This window comes from Solanum lycopersicum, chromosome 8, assembly GCF_036512215.1.
Source record: "Solanum lycopersicum chromosome 8, SLM_r2.1".
NCBI classification, from domain to species: domain Eukaryota; kingdom Viridiplantae; phylum Streptophyta; class Magnoliopsida; order Solanales; family Solanaceae; genus Solanum; species Solanum lycopersicum.
Window position 1 is genome coordinate 41,793,584 of NC_090807.1, and position 27,302 is coordinate 41,820,885.

A 27,302-nucleotide genomic window follows, 5' to 3' on the forward strand; every position below is an offset into this window, starting at 1 on the left:
TCCCTGAGTTTAGACTTTAACTCTTTCAACTCGACCGGATCCATCCGATAAGAAGGAATTTAAATGGGTTTTCTATCTTGTAGCGAATCAAACTCAGTGTCAATTTGTCATTGAAGATGAAAATAAGGAAGGTCATTGGGGAAGACATCATGATATTTACTCACTAAGGTTAACAACTCGATGGGAGGAAATTCGGAGTCTAGATCTTGGACTCTTACAATATGATATAGACAACCTTTTGAGATCATTTTGCATGCTTTTAGACAAGAAATAATACGACCTCTATGAATAGAATTTCACCACTTCCACTCAACAACGGGTTCATTTAGGAAGTTAAACCATACCAATCTTGTCCTACAATCAATGGATGCAAAACATGCATGCAACCAATACATACCCAATATAATATTGAAATCAAGCATATCGAGTTCTAATAGATAAACACAAGAAACTCTATTGGTCAATATAATAAAATAATTTCTCTACACCATTTTTGTAACAACCAACTCATGCAACAGAGTAGACACTATATCAGGAAAAACTTCAAACTATTTAGCTACTAGAGGTGTAACCAATGATAAAGTAGCTCCGAGATAAAGTAAAGCATATACATCGAGAGAGAAAACATTCAATATACCACTCACAACATAGGAAGAGGTCTTTTCCTCACCCCTAGAGTGGAGAGCGTAGAAACAGTTCTTTTTTGAAGCAAAACTAGAACCACTTTCTTGAGATTGGCAACTATCCTTGTCATTAGTCTTCAAGTTTGGACAATCTCTCATCTTGTGAGAACTTTAGATGCAGCGAAATCAATTATTCGTCCCATTATGTCAATAACTATAGTGATTTTTTACACACTTTCCAGAAGTTGGTTTCTTATTTGGTGAGTTACTACCTTTTACCTTCTTCAATTAGGGTTCGACACCCTATACCCACTTGCACTTGGGAATTGATAAGGGACTTGATTACAAAACATGCTTCTTAAATCTAATCTTGTCTTGTATCTCAAGCCTCTTTTTTGGATAACCTCCATCAAATGACCTTTCTCTTTTAGCATCTCAACTTTTTCGACTAAACCTTTCTTGCATAAAGCATAAGACTAAAAATTTTCATATTGTCATATAGAATGGCCGATTGACACTCCTCTTGTAATTCCTCCGACACACACTCACAAAATGGCTCATTTGGTCTCTAGGATTGAAGACCAAAGAAGGAGCATGCTTGGACAACTTAAAGAATTCCAAAGAGTACTCATGGACACTTTTTCCTCCTTGGAAAAGATTGATGAACTCCGTCACTTTCTCCTCCCTCATATAAATAGGGTAGAACCGATCTAAAAAAGCCGCCTTAAAGGTCTCCCAAGTCTCTGGTCAACCCCTCAATGACCTATTATCCCTCCACTGCACATACAAAGTTTGAGCCACATCCTTGAGTTTGCATGTTGCCAACTCGACCTTCTCACTTGAAGAAACCCCCATAGAATATAGTATCTTATTGACCTTATCAATGAATTCTTGCGGGTCTTCATCAATCTTAGACCTATTAAAAGTAAGAGGATGCATTTAAAAAAAGTCCCTTAGACGGAAAGCAATAGTAGTGACTTGGTTATGAGGCCGGGGAGCAATATACCAATTTGTTTGGGCCGTCGATGATAAGGCTTAAATCGTCGCGGCTTATGCTTGAGTAGTCATGGTTTGGGTCATTTTAGCAAGAATAGATTTAATCTCAGCCTCCATCATAGGTGGAGGATTAGTCATGGGTTGCTCCACATTAGTCATATCTTCAAGCCGCATTTCTTCAAGTTTTCATGCTTCCTATAAGCACAACAATATGATCAGATGCCAAAAACTCACCATGAGTATATTGTATTGGCACGATTAAGATATCTAAGAAAAGGAGTTATTCCTAAGCATCTTATATGTTCTTACTCATAACTGTGGCACGCTTCATAATTATGAATACAAACCTACATACAAGTGGTAGAGACACATACATCACTCAACGATATTACAACTTATGCTCTCATACCATGTTTGTCACATCCAGATTTACCCCAGACTTAATTGGTGTCATTGTCCTTTTAAAGGTCTAAGGACAGCCTCTAAGACCCATGTCATTACATTGATAGGGTTAAAAGGCGGAAAAATTTTATGTTTCCAATATCTATACTTGGAGGTTTACATATACCTCTACATACACATAATATATATTCATATTGAGTATGCAGCGACCCTTCGAATAGGAAGGTTACATAGCCTTCTACTTTTATTGCACATACATATATGTAAAATATATATAGTCTCGCAATGATTGTCTCATCTCGTACAATCTAAATGATTATCACAATATGGGCATAACTCTTACATCAATTCAACGAGACCATATATAGGCCATACGAAAGTACAATGCTCCATTAAAAAATTAAGAATGATAGAGGCAATAAGCTCATAACAAAATAAGTCAGCTAGATGAGGGAAGTTAAGGACCTACGCCACATTGATGAAAGGAAAAATCCAAGCCTTCAACAATGTCTCCTTCCAAACTCTTCAATGATCGGAATCTAAAATTTTTGGGGAAAACTAACTATGGGATCTTATGCACATACACAAGAAAAACATTCTAAAGAGGAATTTCTATAAAAACATGTAATTTTACCCTTTTAAGGACCTAATGCAATGTTTCATAAGTAATATCAATCAACCAAACATGCTTACTATCTCAACAAATAATACTTATCCCAACATTCTTTAAACCATGATTTACTACAACCCTAATATCAAGCAATAATGTCACAACAATGAATAAGAGTTAAAAAAATCATAATGAGGAAGAAAATTACTCACAAGTCCTTATTGAGTCAACAAGTGCAATAACCAAGCAAAGTTCCATAACCTTACTAAATCAAGTATCTTAATCAAGTAAACATGACCAATGTTTAAATTAACATAATGTCATTTTGGTTGACATTTCATCATACATTAACATTATAACCCAAGGCATATTCATAGATGAACTAATCATTATATAGTATAAGAAATATTCCATGGTCATCACAAATACATCATATATTATCATACCATATGCATATACACCATGATCTAGTGTGGAATCCGGTGTGATAAAACCCTATACCGAAAGAAGGTACACTACTTGCCAAGGAAGTAACAAAACATGAAGCATAGCAATTACGTGCATCAACTAGCTAGTATTCCTATGGGGGCAACATATCTCAAGAACTAGGAGACTTATTTGGGACCCTCTATATGCGACATGCATTATAGTATCCAATTTAAAGAGTAATGTAGTGTTCCTACCTTCCCTATGTGGGAAAGGACACTCCTCTATCTACTTCACTTGGTGCTAAGCTAGAGTCCCTTTTTTAAATGGCTTTATGCCTTTAATTATCAATTGTAACTTAATTTAGGCCATAGGTTCTACCCCTTGTATAATAATAATCATCAATAGCATAATAAGAATTATATGAGTATAAGTCCTTTCATCATATTTTATATAAGTGTGGTTAACACATTACCATTTCATAGCATATTAAGGCACGTTTATAGTTTTCACCATCCTTACATTACATACACCTTAATAAACCTCACAACATAGTAAACACATTTAAATTCAACATCATAGCATCCTATAATCCTAAATAATACCTACTCCAATGTAATATCATGACTTAACAACAATTACTCACAATTAGAAGTAAATATAGAGATTATAAGACTTACCAAGTCTTACTTATAGTCTATCATCAAGGTATTACAATCAATCTATTACACAACCACACTTAGGGAGTAACATCATCACACAATGATAACCAATAAAATAAAAAGTCCAATTGCATCTGTATAACACAATTCATTTTTAGATCACAACCTGAGACAAGATACATAGGCTAATTTAACGTTTTAATTCATAACCTTAATGACATCTCAAGAACTAGCGTGATAGGACTATAATTAATCATAATTTATTCATAATAACAACACAGAATAGTAATCAAATCAACAACAAACCGAATTGAATGATCAAAATATAGTATAAGTCAAGATAACTACCTAGGGTTAGAGATGAAGTATCATTTTCTTCAATTTAGACCAAACCATTAACAATTCCCATAATGAAGTTAAATTTAAAATTAATCAACTCAATATAACCCTAGGAAATCATCAACAACTAAATCCATAACTTCAATTTCGAAATTGAATGAAACCCATAAGAAAACTCAACTTTTTGAAATCTATTTTGACCGAACCATTTTAGGAAAGTGTCTCAAAGGTATATAGCACCCATACCATAAAGTTTGTCAATAATTTCATGGTGAATTTGTCCCTTTCCATCCCCTTAACTCTCTTCCTTTCTAGTCTTCAATCGTGAGTTAATGTAGAGAGAAAAATAGGAGAGAATGAAGAGAGTTTATTTGGGATTTGTCTTTACGTTAATGGGGGTTGAGGGTATGTCTAGTGTGACTTAATCTAATAAATTAGTCTCCCTTTAATCCTCAAATAACCCCTAAAACACTTAAATAATTATATAAGACAAACTTAAATTATGTACAAAACTCGACCATCACAGACCAAACCCCGACCGACGGGCCGTTTGTGAGTTGATGGACAACCCCCCTCTATCCTGCACTCTGTCATGTTGCTTAGAGACTTTGGAGGCGAGGGCTTCCTCCAATTGTCTAAGTGTGAGACGAAAATGGCATCGACGCCTTGTCGTTCCACACACCGACTGTAGACTCCACCCTTGCACTCCGTCGATGAGTTCATCGACTATGCGGGTGAAAGGGATTCTCCACCAGCCTAAGTATGGGACATTGGTGGCAACGATGCCCTGTCCATATACACACGGGCCGTCTTCTATCTCTTCAATTCACACTACCAGGAAGTGTTTCATTATACTACTAGGGTCCTCCTCAAGGGCCCTTGGTTTGCCATTGGGGAGTCGTACCCGTATTTTTCAACCATGAAACAACTCAAACACCTATTATCTAAATTTAGACAAATTTCATACATTTTTTACTCCTAAAAGTGAGTCCAATAGGCTGAGGCACACTAACATCCCTTTGGGCCAACATCCTGGACGTCGTAGACGTTCTTGGAGTTTTGGTTATTAAGCCTCCTAAATTTCCTATTTTAATTTAAAACTAACTTAGAAAAACTACTTAGACAAGATGCCACCTATTTTAGGATTTACAATGTGTCTTGGATTTTTAAAGTGATACAATATGTAGGCACATGGGTAAGGAGTATGACGGTATTTTATGCACTGTAGTCTCATTCTCAAGTAGATATACATTGTACTCTAGTCTCCTTCTTACGTAGATCTACAAACCATAACATATTTACTCGGTGCTAGTAAGTTCAATAAAAAGGGGCATATGAAAAGGCATCATTTCTTAGTCATTACCTAATCATAATGCACCTACCAATGATGGGTACACTAGGGACGCCACTCAATAATCTTTAAGGATAACTTATTCTTAACATTCTCTCTATATAGAAGGTTCCACATAATAGTCATGATGAAAATGGCACCGTCTTAAGTCTAACAATCCTAGAGTTTAATTAAACATTCATCCTTACATATACAAGGGAAATGGGCCTAAGCCTAGTTTGTCAAGATGTTCATATTCATATCGTACATGAATAATGTAAGGGATACAAGTTTACCAAGACACGATGCACACATCTTCACATATTGTATATCATGGTATGAGCACATAGCCATAACAAACAACATCCATAGGTCACCATATACGCTACTATTAATGTCATCAGCATAACATTCATAAGACTTACATAGTCTAGTACGAAAAATCATGCATCAACTCTAAGACTACACATACAAGGACATATTCATAGTCTAACATGATAACCTAACAATTTAAATAGAAGAACCAAATACTTTCACATTATTAACATGTAGGTAGATATTATAAAACCTTCACACAATAAACTTCACAAATAATCATAACACTTCAAGATGTGCCGACAAGGCCATGATAATAACAATACATAAGATAACGTCAACGAGGACACATAATTCACAAGTAATGCACATAGCACCACAACCATAAGTGGACCATGTTAATAACAACATAATTAAATAACTAAATATCATTAAATAAAGAGAATTAGAGTAGCACACCACCAATCCAACTCACCACTTAAATCCATAGCAAAATCATGCAATACAATACCAATAGGACCTTAACCATGGACATGATTGTCAATTCACTACTTAATCACAATAGTTAATGAATCTAATTCAAATTTATATTGATTTATCAAGATAAGATAGACTATACATTAATTGATTATAGATCTTACATTATTCAAATGACTATAGAAAACTAAACTAGAATTCATAAAAAATAGTAGAAGATCATAACATCCAAAATATACCTGATTTGAAGAGATTATGTTTTGCATGGTTTCATGAATAATTTAGGTTAAAATCATCTAATTAACATAAATTCAATGAGAAATCAATGATCTATAACGTTTTATGCAAAAGACCCTTGGGTAGAATTCAATTTAGAGATTTTCATGTTTCAGATAATGTTTGAAAGTTATTTGAATTGACTCCATGAAGAAAAAGATTTAAAATATGAATAAACATACCTTATTTGTGATGAAAAGATCACAAGATTGATGGAGAAAAACTTTTTTTGAAAATATGTTTTTTCCTTGGAACTTAAAAACATCATCAATGGAGGTTTTTTGAGAGAAGAGATGGAGATATTTTGTTTTGGACATGAGGGTTATGATAAGAAGGTTAAATGATTGTTTAAAAAGGTTTAATAACATCCAATATTTAATCCTTAAAATACCAAGGACCCCTGAACATTATCGGATCTTTTAACAAACTCCAACTCAACTAAAATTTCCAGAATCATCATCGGGAAACAAGTTCGCAATACGAAGCTATTCCGAATTATTTTGGAATTCATTCATAACCCAATGGAGTCACGTTTGTGTCCACGATGTTGAGAAATATTTTGCCTCTTTGTGGATAAAGTCAGCTACACGGACTTGTTCCACCAATGAAAAAATGGTGCTTCCTTGGGCAGCTTGATAGCCAAAGGTATCAGTTCTCGGGAGTTTTTCCAAGACATTACACATACATAACATATATATTAAAGAAACCTCTGTCATTAATTTGACCTCAAAATACATCTAAAAACTTGAATAAACAGATTAAGCTACACAAGCACGTTTTCATGGCAAAACATTGGAATGTCTTGGACGTTCTTAGATGTTTGACCTCAAAACTTTTGAAAACTTTATACTCTTCCTATAAACACTAATATTAACCATTTTATGAACAAATAAAATCATGACACTAGTGTTAGGATATAGTTTAATGTAGCTCATTTTTTAGGGTGTAATAGACGAGTCAGAGTTATATTATACCATCATACTAAAATTTGGAACATTCAATTCGAACTCCTAAATGTGCAAACGTATGAACATCATAAACTCAGTTCGTCTTGGATTCCTCAACATTGGACACTTTTTATTGAAAAATGACTTAGAGAATCCACTACAACATTAGGCTTGTAGGGGTAATAGAGAACACTCATGTCATAGTCTTTAAAAAACACTAACCATATCCTTTGTCGGATATTCAATCCTGTTTGAGTGAATGCATATAGAAGACTTCTATGGGCCGTATACACATCAACATGAACCTCATAGAGATAATGCCTCCATATTTTCAAGGAAAATACCACAACGTCTAAGTCCAGGTTATGTGTCGAGTAATTTTCCACATTAACTTTGAGTTTCCTAGAAGCATGTGCTATAATATTTCCATGTTACATAAGAACACACCTCAACCCAACTCGGGATGCATCACAATATACAACGAAACCCTTAGTACCCTCCGGTAGGGTCAATACCAGAGTAGAGGTAAAACTTTGCTTCAACACATTGAATATCTTATCACATGCGTCCGATCACTCAAATTTCACATTTTTTTGAGTCAAACTTAACAAAGGGGAAGCAATGGATGAAAACCCATTGACAAAACTTCTATAATAAACCGCTAGGCCTAAGAAACTTCTAATATTCTTAGGAGCCAATGGTTTATGCTTATTTTCACCTCTTTCGTATTCCATGGATCAACCTCTATACCTTCACTATATATCATGTAAACAAGAAACGCTACCTACCTCAACCAAAACTCACATTTCGCTGAATACAATGAAAAATGAATCTATTTAACTTTGAAACACTTTACTCATTAGGTCCACAAATGTCGCTGGAGTATTAGTGAGACAAAAGGACATTTAAAAGAACTCATAGTGACCATATCTAGTTCGAAAAACTGTCTTGGGAATATCTTTACCTCTCACCCTAAGTTGGTGATATCCCTATCACAAGCAAATCTTGGAAAAATAACTCGCACCTTGGAGTTGATCAAAAAATCTTTTATCCTAGTGAGATGATACTTTTTCTTCATTGTGACGTTGTTGAGTTGACGGTAATCTGTACACATTCTAAGCAACTCATTTTTTTTATAAACAATATAGGAGCACCGCATGGAAAAATACTCGAATAATTGAAACCTTTGTCTAATAAAGACATGAATTGAGACTTCAATTCTTTAATTCTGACGACGCCATTAGATAAGGAAGAATTGAAATTAGATTAGGATCAAGTCAATATCTTAATAAATTTCCCGCTGTGGAGGAATATACGGAAGATTTTTAGGAAAGACCTCCAGAAATTTCCTCACTATGGGGGACGACTAAATAGGAGGAATCTCTGAGTCTAAATCTTTGACTCTAAGAATATGGTGTCAACACCCTTTAGCGATCATCTTATAGGCTTTCAAACAAGAAGTTATTAGACCTCTAGGAATAGAATTTCCCACATGGTTAATATGGGAAGTTGAATACTAGAATGTATCCCACATGATAGGCAATGACATAAATAGACCATTCTAGCAAGGCATGGATTCCAGAGTCTACCCTACTTCGATGGAGTGTGTTATACTTGCAAAGGGCAGAAATAGGACACATCCCATGTAGGCACATAAGTAAGGAATCTTATTGAATTTTATGCACTCTAGTCTAATTCTCAATTAGATACATTGTACTATAGTCTTCTTTTTAAGTAGAGCTACATAAAAGAATATGAACTTGTGCTAGTAAGTTTAATAAAAAGGGGCATATAACAAAGGTATTGTTTCTTAGTCATTGCATAGTAATAATGCACCTAGCAATGGTGGGTCCACTAGGGTTTGCACTCAATGGACTATAAGGATAACTCATTCTTAACCTTGTTTCTATATAGAAGGTTCCACATAATAGACATGCTTAAACGGGCACCATCTTAGGTCTAACGATTCTAGACTTTCATTCAACATCCATCAATACACTTACAAGAAAAAGATGCCTAAGCCTACTAGGTCAAAATTTTCATGTTCATATTGTACATGAATCAAGTAAGGGACAAAAGTCTACAAAGAAAAGACATATACATCTTCACCAATATCATATTGTTCTATAATCACATAGCCATACCAATGTCACGACCCAAATCCGGGCCGCGACTGGCACCCACACTTACCCTCCTATGTGAGCGAACCAACCAATCTAAACCTTAACCTTTCAATGTAATATCAACATAAAGTAATGCGGAAGACTTAAACTCATTAATAAAATCAATAACTATTATTATTCCCAAAATCTGGAAGTCATCATCACAAGAACATCTAAAATCAAATTACTAAACTAAGAGTATTCTAAGAAGCTAAAAATACATAAGAAGCTAGTCCATGCCGGAAGTTCAAGGCATCAAGACTTGAAGAAGAAGATCCAGTCCAAGCTAGAAGCATTAGCTCACCCTGAATTTCTGATATAGTAAGACGGGCTTGAATTACTGTTGAGTCGAAGATGACGGCACGTTTGCTGCACACCACAAATAAACAAGAAGAAAAAAATAAAAGTAGGGGTCAGTACAAAACACGGGTACAGAGTAGATATCATCGGCCAACTCAAAATTAAAAACAGTATGTATTAAGCAATATCATAAAATAAACTAATATCCTTAGCATGCAGCATTTACAGTTACCATAACCTTTGGTTACAACACCAAGCACATCAATGAGGACTCACACCTCCTCATCATACTCATTTGGGAATTTAGTTCATTAGATTGGGTATATTAACATATTTCAAGATTCATTATCTTTATTCCCCTCGTGTCGGTACGTGACACTCCGCTCCTCAATATACTATCCTGGTGTCGGAACGTGACACTCCGATCCTCATTCTATCCTGGTACCGTAACGTGGCACCCGATCCATATTCTATCCTGGTGTCGGAACGTGACACTCCGATCCTCCTATACTATCCTGGTACCGGAACATGGCACCCGATCCATATTCTATCCTGGTGTCGGAATGTGACACTCCGATCCTCATTCTATCCTGGTACCAGAACGTGGCACCCGATCCATATTCTATCCTGGTGTCGAAACGTGACACCCGATCCATATTCTATCTTGGTAACGGAATGTGGCACCCGACCCCCTAATCTCACCACTTTCGTTCATCAAGCCTTCTTTTATACCAAGGCATCATCATTAACAAAGTAGATTAGGGTTTCTTTTCAAGATTTGGGATTCAATAGCTTCATCATGCTTATTTATTCACAATTACATAATCACATCATTCATGCAGGCATACAATTAAGCATATAGAAGGTTTACAATACTACTAACACATATCATTCGCTATTAAGAGTTTACTACGAATAGCATTAAAATAACCATAACCTACCTCCACCGAAGAATTGAAATCAAGCAAGTTAATCCTTAAAGCTTGGTGCTTTCCTCTTCTCTCGATCGTTTCTCTCTCTCCCTTCTTGTTCTTTCTGTTTTATTATTCAAACCCTCTTTCTTTTACCCAAATTAGTATATAATTAAGAATAAAAGATGGCAATAATACCCCACTAATTAACTTAAGGTTATCTCTTTTAACCCCCAAGAATTTGAGTTATTAATTTAAAGCCACGAAATATATAATTATTGCAGGAATAGTCCAAAACGCCCCTTTAAAACTTAACAAGAAATATGACTCATACTGGGATTACGCAAGCTGTGACGGGCCGTCGCGCCTGCGACGGACCGTACTGCTGTCCGTCGCATAGTTCAGAAACTTGATTTTTGGGTGAATGACCTGTGACGGTCCGTCCTGCCACTCCATTACAAAGTTCAGAGAGTCAATTTTCAGTACCCAATTTCAGATTTTCTAAGTGTTTGGAAACGAGACCCTGCGACGGTCCGTCGTGCCCATGACGGTCCATCGTTGGGTTCGTTGCCTCAGTCTGTTTTTCCAGAAATAAAATCTGCTGCTCAAAACGACTAAACAGGTCGTTACAATAGATACCAATTTACCCATCGTTCGTCCCCGAACGATCACAAGAAGGAAAACAAGGGCGAAAAGGAGTACCTGAATCTGTAAACAGATGTGGGTATTTTTCTCGCATATCCGCCTCCTTCTCCCAAGTGGCTTCTTCAACGGGTCGATTCTTCCATTGCACCTTGATGGATGCAATCTCTCTTGACCTCAACTTGCGAACTTCTCTATCTAAAATAGCAACAGGCTCCTCCTCATAAGACAAGTTCTCATCAAGCAAAACTGAATCCCAACGGATAATGTAGTTTCCATCCCCATAGTATCTTTTCAACATCGACACATGGAATACCGGATGTACTCCGGACAGCCCTGGAGGCAAGGCTAACTCATAAGCCACCTCTCCTACTCACTTAAGTACTTCAAAGGGACCAATGTACCTTGGACTGAGTTTACCCCTTTTTCCAAACCGCATCACCCCTTTCATGGGCGAAACCTTCAACAAGACTTGTTCACCTTCCATGAACTCTAAGTCTCTAACCTTTCGATCTACATATTCTTTTTGTCTACTTTGCGCCTCTAGAAGCTTTTCTTGAATAGACTTCACTTTCTCTATCGAATCCCTCAAAAGGTCAGTACCCCAAGGTGTAACCTCGAATGCATCAAACCAACCAATGGGAGACCTACATCTCCTCCCATACAATGCTTCAAATGGGGCCATATCAATACTTGAGTGATAGCTATTATTGTATGAAAACTCCGCTAAGGGTAGGAAGCTATCCCAATGGCCACCAGACTCTATCACACATGCACGAAGCATATCCTCCAACACTTGAATCGTCCTTTCAGACTGACCATCGGTCTGAGGATGGAACGCACTACTAAGGTCCAACCTAGTACCCAATTCCGCCTGCAATGTTTTCCAAAACTTAGAAGTAAACTGCGTACCTCTATCTGATATGATGGATAGTGGAATCCCATGCAATCGAACAATTTCTGAGATATAGATCTTGGCTAACTTCTCTGCATTGTAAGTCACCTTTACCGGAATGAAATGAGCAGATTTAGTTAACCTATCAACAATCACCCAAATGTAGTCATACTTACCCATTGTCCTTAGAAGACCAACCACAAAGTCCATTGCAATTCTTCCCACTTCCATTCCGGAATGGGCATTCTCTGAAGTGTTCCTCCGGGCCTTTGGTGTTCATACTTTACTTGTTGGCAATTTGGACACTTGGCAATAAAGTAAACAATATCACGCTTCATTCTGCTCCACCAAAAGTGTTGTTTTAGGTCACGATACATCTTGGTTGCACCCGGATGTATAGAATACCTTGAACTATGAGCCTCTGTCAGAATAGTGTTGATCAAATCATCGACGCGGGGTAAACATACCCTTCCCTTAATTCTCAAAACACCTTCCTCATCGATTTGTGCTTCATTAGCCTCCCCTCGCAATACTTTATCTTGGATTCGCCTTAGTTTCTCATCATCAAACTGTTTTCCCTTAATTTTGTCAAGAAAAGAAGATCTTGACTCCACACTAGCCAACAATCCTCCCTTCTCATTTACTTCTAATGTCCTCAAGTCATTAGCTAGAGTCTGAACCTATCTAGCCAATGGGCGTCTAGAAGCTTGCAAGTGAGCTAGACTTCCCATGCTTCCCGCCTTTCTACTTAAAGCATCCGCTACAACATTCGCCTTCTCCGGATGATACAAAATAGTGATGTCGTAGTCCTTCAGTAGTTCCATCCATCTCCTCTATCTCAAGTTCAAATCCTTCTGAGTAAAGGCATACTGAAGGCTACGATGATCCGTGTAGACCTCACACTTAACCCCATATAAAAAGTGTCTCCATTGTTTTAATGAAAACACTACCGCAGCCAATTCCAAATCATGAGTTGGATAGTTATGATCATGCACCTTTAATTGCCTTGAAGCATAAGCAATCACACTCTTCTCTTGCATTAGTACTGCGCCCAAACCAGAATAGGATGCATCACAATAAACAATGAAGTTCTTACCCTCTACTGGAAAGGTAAGGATAGGTGCGGTAGTCAACAAAGTCTTGAGCTTCTAAAACCTTTCCTCACATTCGTCCGACAATACAAATGGAACATTCTGCTTAGTCAAGTTCGTCAATTGGAAAGCAATAGAAGAGAATACCTTGACAAATCGACGGTAGTAGCTAGCTAACCCTACAAAGCTCCTTATTTCTTACACATTAGTAGGTCTTACCCAATTCTTCACTGTCTCAATCTTAGAAGGATCCACCATCACTCCATCCTTAGAAACCACGTGCCCCAAGAAGGACACAGCATCTAGCCAAAACTCACACTTAGAGAACTTGGCATAAAGCTTTTTCTCCCTCAACAATTCCAATACCATTCTCAAATGCTCTTCATGTTCCTTCTTGCTCTTTGAGTATACCAATATATCATCAATAAATACGATCACGAAGAGGTCCAAATATGGCTTAAAAATCCCGTTCATCAAGCTCATGAATGCAGCAGGGGCATTCGTAAGACCAAAAGACATCACTACAAATTCGTAATGCCCATACCTCGTTTGAAAAGCAGTCTTTGGCACATCCGTTGCCCGTATTTTCAATTGATTATAACCGGATCTCAAGTCAATCTTAGAGAAGACACAAGCACCTTGTAACTGATCGAACAAGTCATCAATGCGGGGAAGAGGATACTTGTTCTTTATGGTTACCTTGTTTAGTTGTCTGTAGTCTATACACATTCGAAAACTCCCATCCTTCTTATTTACAAACAAAACCCGAGCACCCCAAGGAGATGCACTTGATCTAATAAAGCCTTTGTTTAACAACTCTTGAAGTTGGGCTTTTAACTCTCTTAACTCTGCGGGAGCCAATCTATTAGGGGGTATAGAAATGGGGCGTGTGCCCGGTTCAAGATCGATACAGAAGTCAATATCCCTATCTGGTGGCATACCCGGAAGATCTGCAGGGATCACATCCAAAAACTCGCGGACTACCGAAATCGACTCAATCGAAGGTACTTGGGTAGTGTAATCCTTGAGATGTGCCAAGAAAGCCAAACACCCTTTACTAACCATTTTCTTAGCACGAAGAAAGGAGATGATACGCACCAGATTGGAAGTGTAGTCACCCTCCCACACTAACGGATTTGCCCCAGGCTTGGCTAACGTCACCGTTTTAGCATTACAATCCAAGATCGCAAATTGCGGAGAAAGCCAAGTCATACCCAGAATTACATCAAAATGAACCATTTCTAAGATAACCAAATCTACATAAGTGTTTCTCCCCACAAAGTTCACCAAACAAGACCTATACACCCTTTCAACTACCATAGACTCACCCACTGAAGTAGAAACATGAAATGGCATATCAAGTAATTCACAATGTAAAGTTAGACCATTAGCAAATGAGGAAGATACATAAGAAAATGTGGATCCAGGATCAAACAATACAGAAGCCATGCAATCACAAACCAAAAGATTACCTGTGATGACACCATCAGATGCCTCCGCTTCAGACCGCCCAAGGAAAGCGTAACAATGGGCCCTATCGTTTGTCTGTCCATTGTGCCTACCATGTTGTGATGTAGTGGCTCCAGTTTGCCCATCACCTCGGCCGTTTTGGTGACCACCATTTCCTCGACCACCACGTCCTCCAGAATAACGGCCTCTGCCATGACCACCTTTACCTCTAATATTTGAAGGTCTGTAACTCTGTTTTGGACAATATCTCTTAATATGTCCAATCTCCCCACATCTATAGCACTCTCTGGGTTCATGCATAGGTCTTTCAGAGAAGTGTTGACCGGTCGGAGGTGGACCCCTAACTACAGTCTGTAGTGAAGACTGAATTGGTCGGACTAAGTAACTTCCCGAACCCTGTCCTCTAGTGTAAGCACCATTAAACTCACCTCCCTTTAAAAACCTTTTTGATGTCGATGTCGGGGTGAAGTCGTCTGGCTTAACTCCTTCCACTTCTATCACAAAGTCTACCACCTCTTGAAAGGATTTTGCCGTTGCCGCTATCTGTAAGGCCGAAATCCGCGATTCTGACCTCAACCCCTTCACAAACCGGCGAATTCGCTCTTGTGGACTGAAACACAGTTGGGTGGCATACCGGGATAATGCACGAAACTTAGCCTCATATGCATTGACCGACATCCTACCTTCCTCTAGGCTCAAGAACTCATCCCTTTTCCTATCCCTCAAAGTTCGGGGGATATACTTTTCCCTAAACAAGCTAGAGAATGAGGCCCAAGTCATAGGTGGTGCCTCTGTTGGTTGACACTCAATATGTGACCGCCACCCCATTTTGGCATTCCCTTGAAACTGATAACTCACGAACTCAACACCAAACCGTTCTACTATACCCATGTTGTGTAGTAGCTCATGACAGTCAACCAGAAAATCGTAAGCATCCTCAGATTCCGCACCCTTGAAGACTGGAGGTTTCAATTTCAAGAACTTACTGAAAAGTTCATGCTGATCATTTGTCATTATAGGCCCAGTAGTCAGACGTGGAAACGTGCCTATTTCCAATGGAACATCTATGCGGGGAGCCATAGTAGCCGCATGTTTTACCTCCGGAGCCTGAGGTGCTGGTGCAGAAAACACTGGAAGTGCCTGACCTTGATCAGACAACCCACTGAGATAGGCGAGAACCTGATTGATCATCTCTGGGGTAAGTTGGGTTGGCAATCCCTCATTCTGCACTTGTTCACTTTCCCCATCCTCCCCTTCTCTTATTACTTCCTCAGTCGGTGGAGGAGTCACTGCCCTAGCATTAGATGGGCTAGGTGCTCGTCCTCTCCCCCTAGAGGACGTCCTCCCACGACCTCTACCACGGCCCCTTGCCGCTATTCTCCCTCGAGCCACAGCCCCAGTGGCTAGCTCAGTTGTTTCTTGTCTGGCCGGTGTTGGTGTTGGCGTAGTCGTTGCTCTAGTTCTAACCATCTACGAAAGAGAGTGAAGATGGTCAGATACCAATTCGTATCGCCTAGATACTAATTGGACTCAAGTAGTAGCACGAAAGAAAGAATGAAAGAGTGAAATTTTCCTAAAGTCTTATAGCCTCTCAAGGAAAAGTAAAGGCGTCCCCCTACCGCTCCTTAAGACTCTACTAGACCTGTTCTTGTGTGATGAGACCAATGAACCTAATGCTCTAATACCAAGTTTGTCATGACCCAAATCCGGGCCGCGACTGGCACCCTTACTTACCCTCCTATGTGAGCGAACCAACCAATCTAAACCTTAACATTTCAATGTAATATCAACATAAAGTAATGCGGAAGACTTAAACTCATTAATAAAATCAATAACTACTATTATTCCCAAAATCTGGAAGTCATCATCACAAGAACATCTATAATCAAATTACTAAACTAAGAGTATTCTAAGAAGCTAAAAATAAATAAGAAGCTAGTCCATGCCGGAAGTTAGAGGCATCAAGACTTGAAGAAGAAGATCCAGTCCAAGCTAGAAGCATTAGCTCACCTTGAATTTCCGATGTAGTAAGACTGGCTTGAATTACTGTTGAGTCGAACATGATGGCACGTTTGCTGCACTCCATAAATAAACAAGAAGAAAACAATAAAAGTAGGGGTCAGTACAAAACACAGGTACTGAGTAGATATCATCGGCCAACTCAAAATAGAAAACAGTATGTATTAAACAATATCATAAAATCAACTAATATCCTTAGCATGCAGCATTTACAGTTACCATAACCCTTGGTTACAACACAAAGCACATCAATGAGGACTCACACCTCCTCATCATACTCATTTGGAAATTTAGTTCATTAGATTGAATATATTAACATATTTCAAGATTCATTATCTTTATTCCCCTCGTGTCGGTACGTGACACTCCGCTCCTCAATATACTATCCTGGTGTCAGAACGTGACACTCCGATCCTCATTCTATCCTGGTACCGGAACGTGGCACCCGATCCATATTCTATCCTGGTGTCGGAACGTGACACTCCGATCCTCCTATACTATCCTGGTACCGGAACGTGGCACCCGATCCATATTCTATCCTGGTGTCGGAACGTGACACTCCGATCCTCATTCTATCCTGGTACCGGAACGTGGCACCCGATCCATATTCTATCCTGGTGTCGGAACGTAACACCCGATGCATATTCTATCCTTGTACCGAAACGTGGCACCCGATCCCCTAATCTCACCACTTTCGTTCATCAAGCCTTCTTTTATACCAAGGCATCATCATTAACAAAGTAGATTAGGGTTTCTTTTCAAGATTTGGGATTCAATAGCTTCATCATTCTTATTTATTCACAATTACATAATCACATCATTCATGCAAGCATACAATTAAGCATATAGAAGGTTTACAATACTTCTAACACATATCATTCGCTATTAAGAGTTTACTACGAATAGCATGAAAATAACCATAACCTACCTCCACCGAAGAATTTAAATCAAGCAAGTTAATCCTCAAAGCTTGGTGCTTTCCTCTTCTCTCGATTGTTTCTCTCTCTCCCTTCTTGTTCTTTCTGTTTTCTTATTCAAACCCTCTTTCTTTTACCCAAATTAGTATATAATTAAGAATAAAAGATGGCAATAATACCCCACTAATTAACTTAAGGTTACCTCTTTTAACCCCCAAGAATTTGAGTTATTAATATAAACCCACGAAATATATAATTATAGAAGGAATAGTCCAAAACGCCCCTTTAAAACTTAACCAGAAATTCGACTCCAACTGGGAATACGCAAGCTGTGACGGGCCGTCGCGCCTGCGACGGTCCGTCCTGCTATCCGTCACATAGTTCAGAAACTTGATTTTTGGGTGAATGGCCTGTGACGGTCCATCACACCTGTGACGGTCCGTCACACCTGTGACGGTCCGTCACACCTGTGACGGTCCGTCCTGCCACTCCGTTACGAAGTTCAGAGATTTGATTTTCAGTATCCAATTTCAGATTTTCTAAGTGTTTGGAAACGAGACCCTGCGACGGTCCGTCGTGCCCATGACGGTCCGTTGTTGGGTTCGTCGCCTCAGCCTGTTTTTCCAGAAATAAAATCTGCTGCTCAAAACGACTAAACAGGTCATTACAACCAAACATCATCTATAGGTCACCGTATATGCTAATATTATGTAATGAATATAACCATCATAAGACCCACATAGTCAAGTCGGCAGAATCAAGCATCAAATCTAAGACTATACATACAAGGACAAAGTTTTCGTCTAACATGACCACCTAAAAAGTTCAATTGAAGAAGCACATACTTTAACATTATTAATAGGTAGGTACATATGATCAGACTTCACATAATCAACTACACATATAATCATAACACTGCAATAAATGCTGACAAGGTTATAGTCATCATAATACATAAGGTAACGCCAACGAGGACGCACATTTCACAAGTAATGCATATAGTACTGTCACCTGAAGTGGACCATACTTTTCACAACATAATTCAGTAACAACATTACATAAAATAATGTTAATGAAGGCAGCGTACAACCAATCAATTCTCACAACTTCAATTTATAGAAAAATCATCCATACAATACCAATAGGCCCTTACCCATGGCCATGATCATAAATTAAATCCATATATCATATTACTCGATAAGTCTAAGTTTGTTAAGTAAATATTTATCAATCTAAGGCAACCTATACATTTATTGAATACAAATCTTACATGAATCAATAATTCATAGGAAAACTACACTAGAATTCATTAACATTAGAATAAGATCATGACATCCAAAGAATGGAAAATTTAAATTATTATGTTTTGCATGGGTTCATGAATAATTTAGATTAAAATTGTTTAATTAACATCAATTAATTAATAACTCAATGATCTAAATCGTTTAATAAAAACATCCATGGCTAGTATTCAATTTAGAGGATTTGATGTTTTTTATCATCTTTGAATACCATTTGAATTGTCTCCTTCAAGAAAGAGATTTGAAGTATGAAGAAAAATACCTTAATTATGATGAAAATCCCAAAAGATTGATTGAGAAAAACTTGATGATTTTAAGCTTCATCAATGGAGGTTTTAGAATAGAAGAGATGGAGATATTTTGTTTTGGACTTGAGGGTTATGATTTGAAGGGTGAATTGGGGTTTGAAAAGTTATAATAACCGCAAATATTTACCCCCTAAAATATCCAAAAAAACACCTTAACTTATAGGACCTTTTAACAACATCAAACTCACCTTAGATTTTCGGAATCATCGTCGGTAAAGAAGTCTGTAAAGCGGAGTTTTTTCCGCATCATTTTAGCTATATATTCTTGAACTAGAGGAGTCCTCCATGTTTCTGCGACGTGGATATACATTTTGTCTCTTGGTTTACAAAGTTTGTGACGCGGAATTTTTCTCCTAATGACAAAATGATGCTGCCCATGGAAAGCTTGCTAGACCTAGGCTTGAATCCTCCTTTATGACTCTTTTATCAGTCCTCAGGGAGTTTTTCCAAGACGTTTCCACCCCAATTACTCATAGATACATGTTAGGAACCTCTCACAGCAATTTGACATAAAAAAGCATAAAAAAGATGACGAAACAAAATAACATACACACACACGTATTCAAGGCAAAACTTTTGAACGTCTTAGACGTTGTTGGTGACTTGACCTCAAAACTTCGCCAAACCTAATACTCTGACAATAAACTCTATCATTATAAATTTTATAAATTTAATACATCATGACACTTGTGTTAGTATCTAGTTAGACCAAGCTTATTTTTTAGGGTATAACAATACTCGCCCACTACGACAACATTCATCCTCGAATAACACTTGCTATTCTTTTTAGACACTATCAAGATATAATAAACTCAATACTTTCAACACATAACCAAACACACAATACACAACACACATCTGTAGGAGAAACATCAATTTCACATAGTTTAAGAGAATCAAAACACAACAAGTAGACATTTATCCTGCAATAAAACTCACATTTTTATTTCACATAGGAGGAACTTCATTATACACATATTATGTTTGTCATATAAAATAGTTATATGAAAATTACAACCATTTTTTTTATGAAAGAACAACTTAACAAAATTTTGAAAATCATTACAGTGATCAACAAATTCTTTACAACAAAAGATTCTCAATTTTTTTTAAAAAGCAACTCATTAGCAATTTATGATGGAAGCATGACAAAATGAGAGATAAAACCAAAAAAACTCAATTTAAAATATAAATATAAATTCATAAATGCACAATTCAAGGAATCAATGAAACTCAATGTCAACTACACTCCTAAACACAATGCAACATGCTTCATGCTTGCAAGACCCCAAAAATGATATAATTTTTTTAGATCCTAACATGATTTTATTAAATTTATAATGTCCTAAATATTCTTAAAATATAGTATATGGGAAGTAGCTAAAATATTAGAGGTATTGGAAGTCAAACCTTAAGGGACGAGTAAGACGTTCGACCACTAAGTCACCTAGATTCCTAATATGGGTTTATATGTGTTTATAGGTTTTTAATGATATTATAAGATCCTAAAATGTTTTATATATTAATTATATGCAGTTTACAAAGTTTGAAGTGATTCGGAAGTCGAACATCAAGGGATGACGAAGACATTCGACGAATAGTATCTTATATGCCTCATGTGTCTATGAATGACTAAATCTGTATGAAATGAGTCTAATAATTGATTAAATGGTATTAAATTATGTTCTATTTTTAAATACCATGTTTCATGAATTTTTGTTGTCAAACGCCCAAGAACATCCAAGGCTTTCGAAAAATAGCACCTAACACGTTCATCGTATGTCATATTGGGGCCAAGGCTGTTTCGATGTCTTATAGGTGTTTGTTTTGAATGAAATTTATGTTTAAGGTTCATAAATTGTTAATTTTTGTAATCACATTGGAAACATCAGGGTACGACTTCTAAAGGAGCCCAAAAAAGGCCCCAAAAGAAGGACCCAAAGCTGCCTGAAACACTACCTGGGCAGTGTCTGTTGACAGACCCATTGACGGATCGTTGGTCCACCAACGGACCATTGAGAAGTTATAATTTATGGATACATGCCTTGGGAATGTCTGAAGCCAATTTTGGATAAGTGTCAAGCGACAGAAGCCTAACATGGCCCGTTGTGGCTCTGACGCCCCATCACTGCCTTTGTCGCGGGTGGCCTGCAACTGGCAGCCTACGTCTATTTCATTAAAGGGGTGTATGGAAAATTCACCCAAAGTCTTAACCTGATTATTTAAGGGTTATTTATGTGATTATGGGTGTATATAAGTCATCAAAAACTTGACCACCCCATTCTAGAATCCTGTCAAAAGATTGAATCCTTTCCCTCAAAAAATGTTCTCTCTAAAATCACCATTGTTAGTGAAGCTCAAGATAAGATTCAAGCTGAGTTTTATTTTGATGAATCATAAATTTTAATAGGTTTTAAAAGGTATGGTGATCTTCATCTTTAGTTATCTTTTCATCTAGAGACCAATTCTCAATAATTTCAAAAGAGAAATATATGATCAAATAATTTCTTCTTCAATTTTCCATGGGCTCTTTCTTAAACTGATTTCAAAGGTATAATATGAATTTATTCATTATATTATACTGATTTTTAGTTGGTTTTCAATCCAATTTCATGATGAACCCATGCTATGTCACCAAATCTATTTAGCCTTGAATGGACTTTGTGATCTTGAATTGCTATCAATTGAATCATGATTCTATTACGTTGAAGTGATTGTATATGCTGTTATTTACATTTATTTATGCTGAATTAATGTTGAAGAATCCATGAGGATCAATGTACGAAGATTTGAACATGAATTGCCTATGTTTCTACATGTTGCATTGAACTCCATTGTGAGATCTGTTGTGTAGAGTTTTGATTATATATTAAATATTGTAGCTACTGTTTTAGGGTGATATAGATGATGAAATTATTATGTATAAACCCTTAATGATCAAATTAAGAAATCCTTGCTTGAATTTATCTTGATTCATTGAGGCTATTAAGTCAAATTCTAAGTGTGTGATGGATCTCAAATTGTGATAAGATGAAGCATGATTTCGTCTTTATTATTATATAATTACATACAGCCTAATGAGTGAATTTTTGATAAAATATTAATTATGATCAATGACATAGAGAGTTCATGGTATTGGTAAAGTCTTCTATACTCTAGCAAATCGATAAGCCTTATGCCTATGTTGTAACCTTAATCTTGAGGTTATGTAATTATGATTGTAATACGGTTAATTGTAGGTTTGGATACTGCATTAGATAAATAATATGTATGAAATATGTTCTAAACTAATGCAAGGGAAATTAGCTAATGATGTATGCAATTCTAATGTCCTAGTATGCTGATGTGTTGTATTATGTTATAGTATAATCTTGTAGAGAATTTTCTATGGTTTCTTTTGTTTTTTAACTAGATTAAATTTCTGTCATGTATGTGATTTATTGATTAATAAGGTGTATTTTTCAATGTTGGTAACAATGATTATTCTGTCTACTCTACTACTTCTCTATTTCTTTATAAGAATGAATGTTGATGAATCCTTGTATGGCATTGTGTGGTATGGTACACCATGCCCTTGAAGGCAAAGTGATGAATATATGATTTCTAGATTTAGATGACAACTTTATGATGTAACTGTGCCTATCTTCTTATCTAGTTGTGATCTAGGATGTGTGGCTATTTGTATGAGCATGCGTATGTTTATGTTAGGGTACTGTATATGTGCTTTCATTGACTTATTAAAGTGGTTAGTGTCCTCACCCTTGTATATCTTATATGAAAGTTTAAATATCTAAGGTTAGGAGTCTTGGTTATAATGTTTGTATTGTCTTGCCTCATATCTTATTATGTGTTGTGTGGTATATTCCTTGAAGTATAATGTCGTCTATGAGGGTGGATGTTTCATGGAGGTAGCCATTATGTTATCATTTTGACCAATGTACACACACTGTCACTTACATGCATGTTACAAGTAGCATAATGGTGTCTAAATGAATGGTTGTTCTCATATTCACTAATGTCTACTACTATACATATAAAATATATGTATGTGATGTATGTTATGTATTCCTTACTAGGATAACTTGATAGGTGTAATATTATGGGCAAGGGTATGAGACCTTGTCTAAACATTGAACATGTGTATCTTGATAGGATAGTTTCTACGTTTGGTTTCTATGTATATTAAAGATGAATATATGAACAAGTTATGAATATGATGTATATGAAAGGATGAAGTACGAATTTGCATAGTGTCTTAGTGGGTTTATATGAAAGTATTGCTCATATAGTTATGCCTATAGACTCATCCATAGATATATGAACATGTGTGACATTATGGGTTATGTGAAAGGTTTGCTCATATCTATGTATACACTCATACACATGAATGATAATCTAGTCAATAGAGGATCCTTAAATGGTGTGCTCATTTGTATGCTCAACTAGATAGTGCTAATATATATGCTATGTCCATTTCAAAGGATATTCTCACATGATTTATGTTGTTGAACTTTAATCTTTGACCTAATACCTAAGCATATGAGGTAATGTATCTCCTAAGTCAATGTTTTTATAAATAAATATCAATGGAGGCTTTTTTGACAAAGGGAACTTATCTTAGCACCGAGTGGACTTGTATATGACTGTAGAGTTAATATTTTTATGAATCTCCCATGTTCCATATCTATATTTACACTATAGAATTCTATATAGTTGATCCACCTTGAAAGCTTTGTTATGATGGGTTTTAATTTTGCAGGTAGACCACCCTTTATAGATGTGGGGTTCTATTATTCCGTATTCCATTTTTAGAATCACATGGTATCTGTCTGTTAAATCTGTTGTTTCCCTAAATTAAAATGAACAATGGAAGTTAAATAACTAGGACCCTAAAAAAACAACTTAAGGAAGGTTACATTGGATAGGTGTAAGTAATGATCCCATCAAGACGTTGCACATGTTGCTCCTTAGGAAGTTCTAGGGAGGTGTTCTAATGCATGTCACTGTGTATGTGGTCCTTATGCATGACATTATATTATTTGTCTACTTATTTTGCAGATTTGCATGATATTAGTCTTTATGCATGATGTTAATATTGTTGACTATATGATTAAGGTCTTGACTTAACTATGTCAATGTGATATTATTCTTCTATGATGGTGTGTGGTTTTCTATGATGTTTGGACTTTGATTGTGTTTCTATCAAGTACATATATATATATATATATATATATATATGTTATTAATAAAGGTTTTAGGATGATTTACTCAAAATGGCATGAAGTATGAGTTCAATAAAAATGTCCCTTTCAAATTCATGTTTTTGTATGGTTGCCATACTAAGTACATTTTTGATCTAATCCCATTCTTCTGTACTTTTAACATGAAGTTTAGGTTATGCATTATTAAAGGATATTTTGAAGGGTCATGATCTTTATAGGTGATTTCCCATGCTCGAGGATAACAATCCTTAAGTCCAAGGATGTCCTTATGTGTACTTGTTATAAAGTCTATTAAATATTTTATAGTTTGTATTATGTCTTAAGAGTCGTGTCCCTAATGTAATCCAAAGTTATTGAGTCTAAGATGGCAAACAGATTTATAGTCTATACATGTATTATGACTTATATTTTATACGCATATGAAGTAAATTTTCTAGCATATAAGTGCTATAAAAATTTTCAAATTATGCGCTAAATTTACTATGTCGATGCGATGAATGATAACTATGTGCTCGTAGAAGACCTCCGAAAGGTCATGTACGGCGTGTTACATCTAGGGGGTGCCCCCCGGTCGTGACAAACTTTTTATCAGAGCACGATGTTTATAAAGATTTCATAGGTTCCAAGAAGTCTTATATTGCAATGTCTAGTAGAGTTTTGTATCATTGGTGGTGAGTCGCAACACATCAAATGGTACGAGAGGCTATAGGACGATAGAGTTTCCCTTCTTCATAATTATGATGTTTTTCCATAAAACTTAACTCTAAGAGATATCTCTCTTAAGTTTTCTTGTCCGGTGGCCTTTTAGATGTGATTGCTTGGATGAGATTTCTTTATGTTTGAGGGAGAAAAGGTAAGTTGAAAATGCTTATCTTTTTTTATGGTTTGAATAAGTGTGTGTCAAGGAGACACTTTTCCTTATTCCTTATTTGATGATGCATAAACTAACTAAGGTGACTTGAAGGGTTTACAAGACTTTTGTAAGAGTATGGGACATTACTTTTGTCTTGCACTCGTTCGCCTTGATGGAGACTTTAGGAGGCTAAAATTATGTATTTGTATGATGATAAATGTAATGGTCCTTATGTGATGATCTCTTTGCTTATAAACATGTAAATAGACTAGTGTACTAAAGATATGGAGTTATGCATGCATGAAGGTTATAGATTAGTGGAGTATGGTGCTAATTTTAGTTCCTTTTAGGTTACATTATTTAGTAGGGTTATGGGTCTTTACTTTATCATTGCACATTTTAACTCTATAGGGATTATAATTTTTTATCTTACCTTACTATGTATGAAATATACCTTATTTGATGATGTGATGCCCATTAAAGCAATATATGAAATCTATGTGAAATAACAAGACATGTCAAATAATCTATGTCATGATATAGTTAAATCAAGCTAGAAGTTGTGGTGGTTAAAGTAAATTATCTTAGATTATTATATTCCTATATGGTTTTGTATGATGAAGAAAACTAGTAGGATTTGAACATGGAATGCTTAATAACTACCTATGGAACCATTTTATGCTATGAATGTATGTATTTCAAAGTACGCATTGTCTCCTTTTGTATAAAAGATGTACTTTATAAGTTGCTAGTATAAATTTGAGTCCGTTGTAGATACTTGATCCTATTTTTAACAATAGTATGCATGCTTATGAAGGATAAGTCAATAAAGTTTTGTATTTTATATTGCTATGCTTTTCCCCTAAATTGTCTAAATGCTACATTTGTGGATATTTCAAAACATGCTCAATATAAATTCTAGGCAACTTATTTTAACATGTTGGGAGAACCAACTGAATTATCCTTTGATTGGATATTGTTAAAATATGTGTAGATTGATGTATATGAACATGATAATGAATGTAAAAAGGAGTTTACTGTTTGGAAATAACTATTGAGAGTCTTATGACATGATGAGTCATAGAGTAATTTTTGAACTTCTTATTGTGTTATGAACCTCCTTGTTGTTTTTCTCAAAGGATGTATGTAATTAGTGTCGATTGTATTGTACGAAGAGCTTATGTGAATTGAATAATTTGATCAAAATTGATGGTTGAGGATGATTTGCCTAAAATGAAAAGGTATAGAATGCCTTAGTTTTGCTAAATTGAATAAATGAAAATTCCTCTAAAGTAGTAATTATTTTAAGTGATGAAAATGAAGGTTCTGTAGTTATGATCCTCTATAGGTTGGGCTAAGTTGCTGTTAATTTTGTTTACACTATGTGGGGAATGGTGTTTGAGTAGTGAGGTTGTAGAAATTGTCTACACTGTACTTCTATTCTTAATTGAATTGGAAAATATTAAATTCTTAGTAAGCTTGTTCATGAATATAATCTAGCATAAAGGGTTAATTGCTTGACCTTTATATGATTGGTATGATTTGATTGACATAATCTTGGAGACATGCTGAATTTTCCAAAGAGCATAAAATGAATTTTTTTTATAAACTCCATGTTTTCTCATATTAACTTGCATTTTTATATGCTAATTGTGAATTTGACATTATAATATGAGATAATAAGCATGGTAATAGCCAATTGTGAGGTAAAATGTTTAGCCTTTAAATGAAAAGTTGAGTCTCTATAAAATTTTGTTGAGTCTCTTGAAAACTATGTGACTTCTATGATTTAAAATGTATAATCGTAG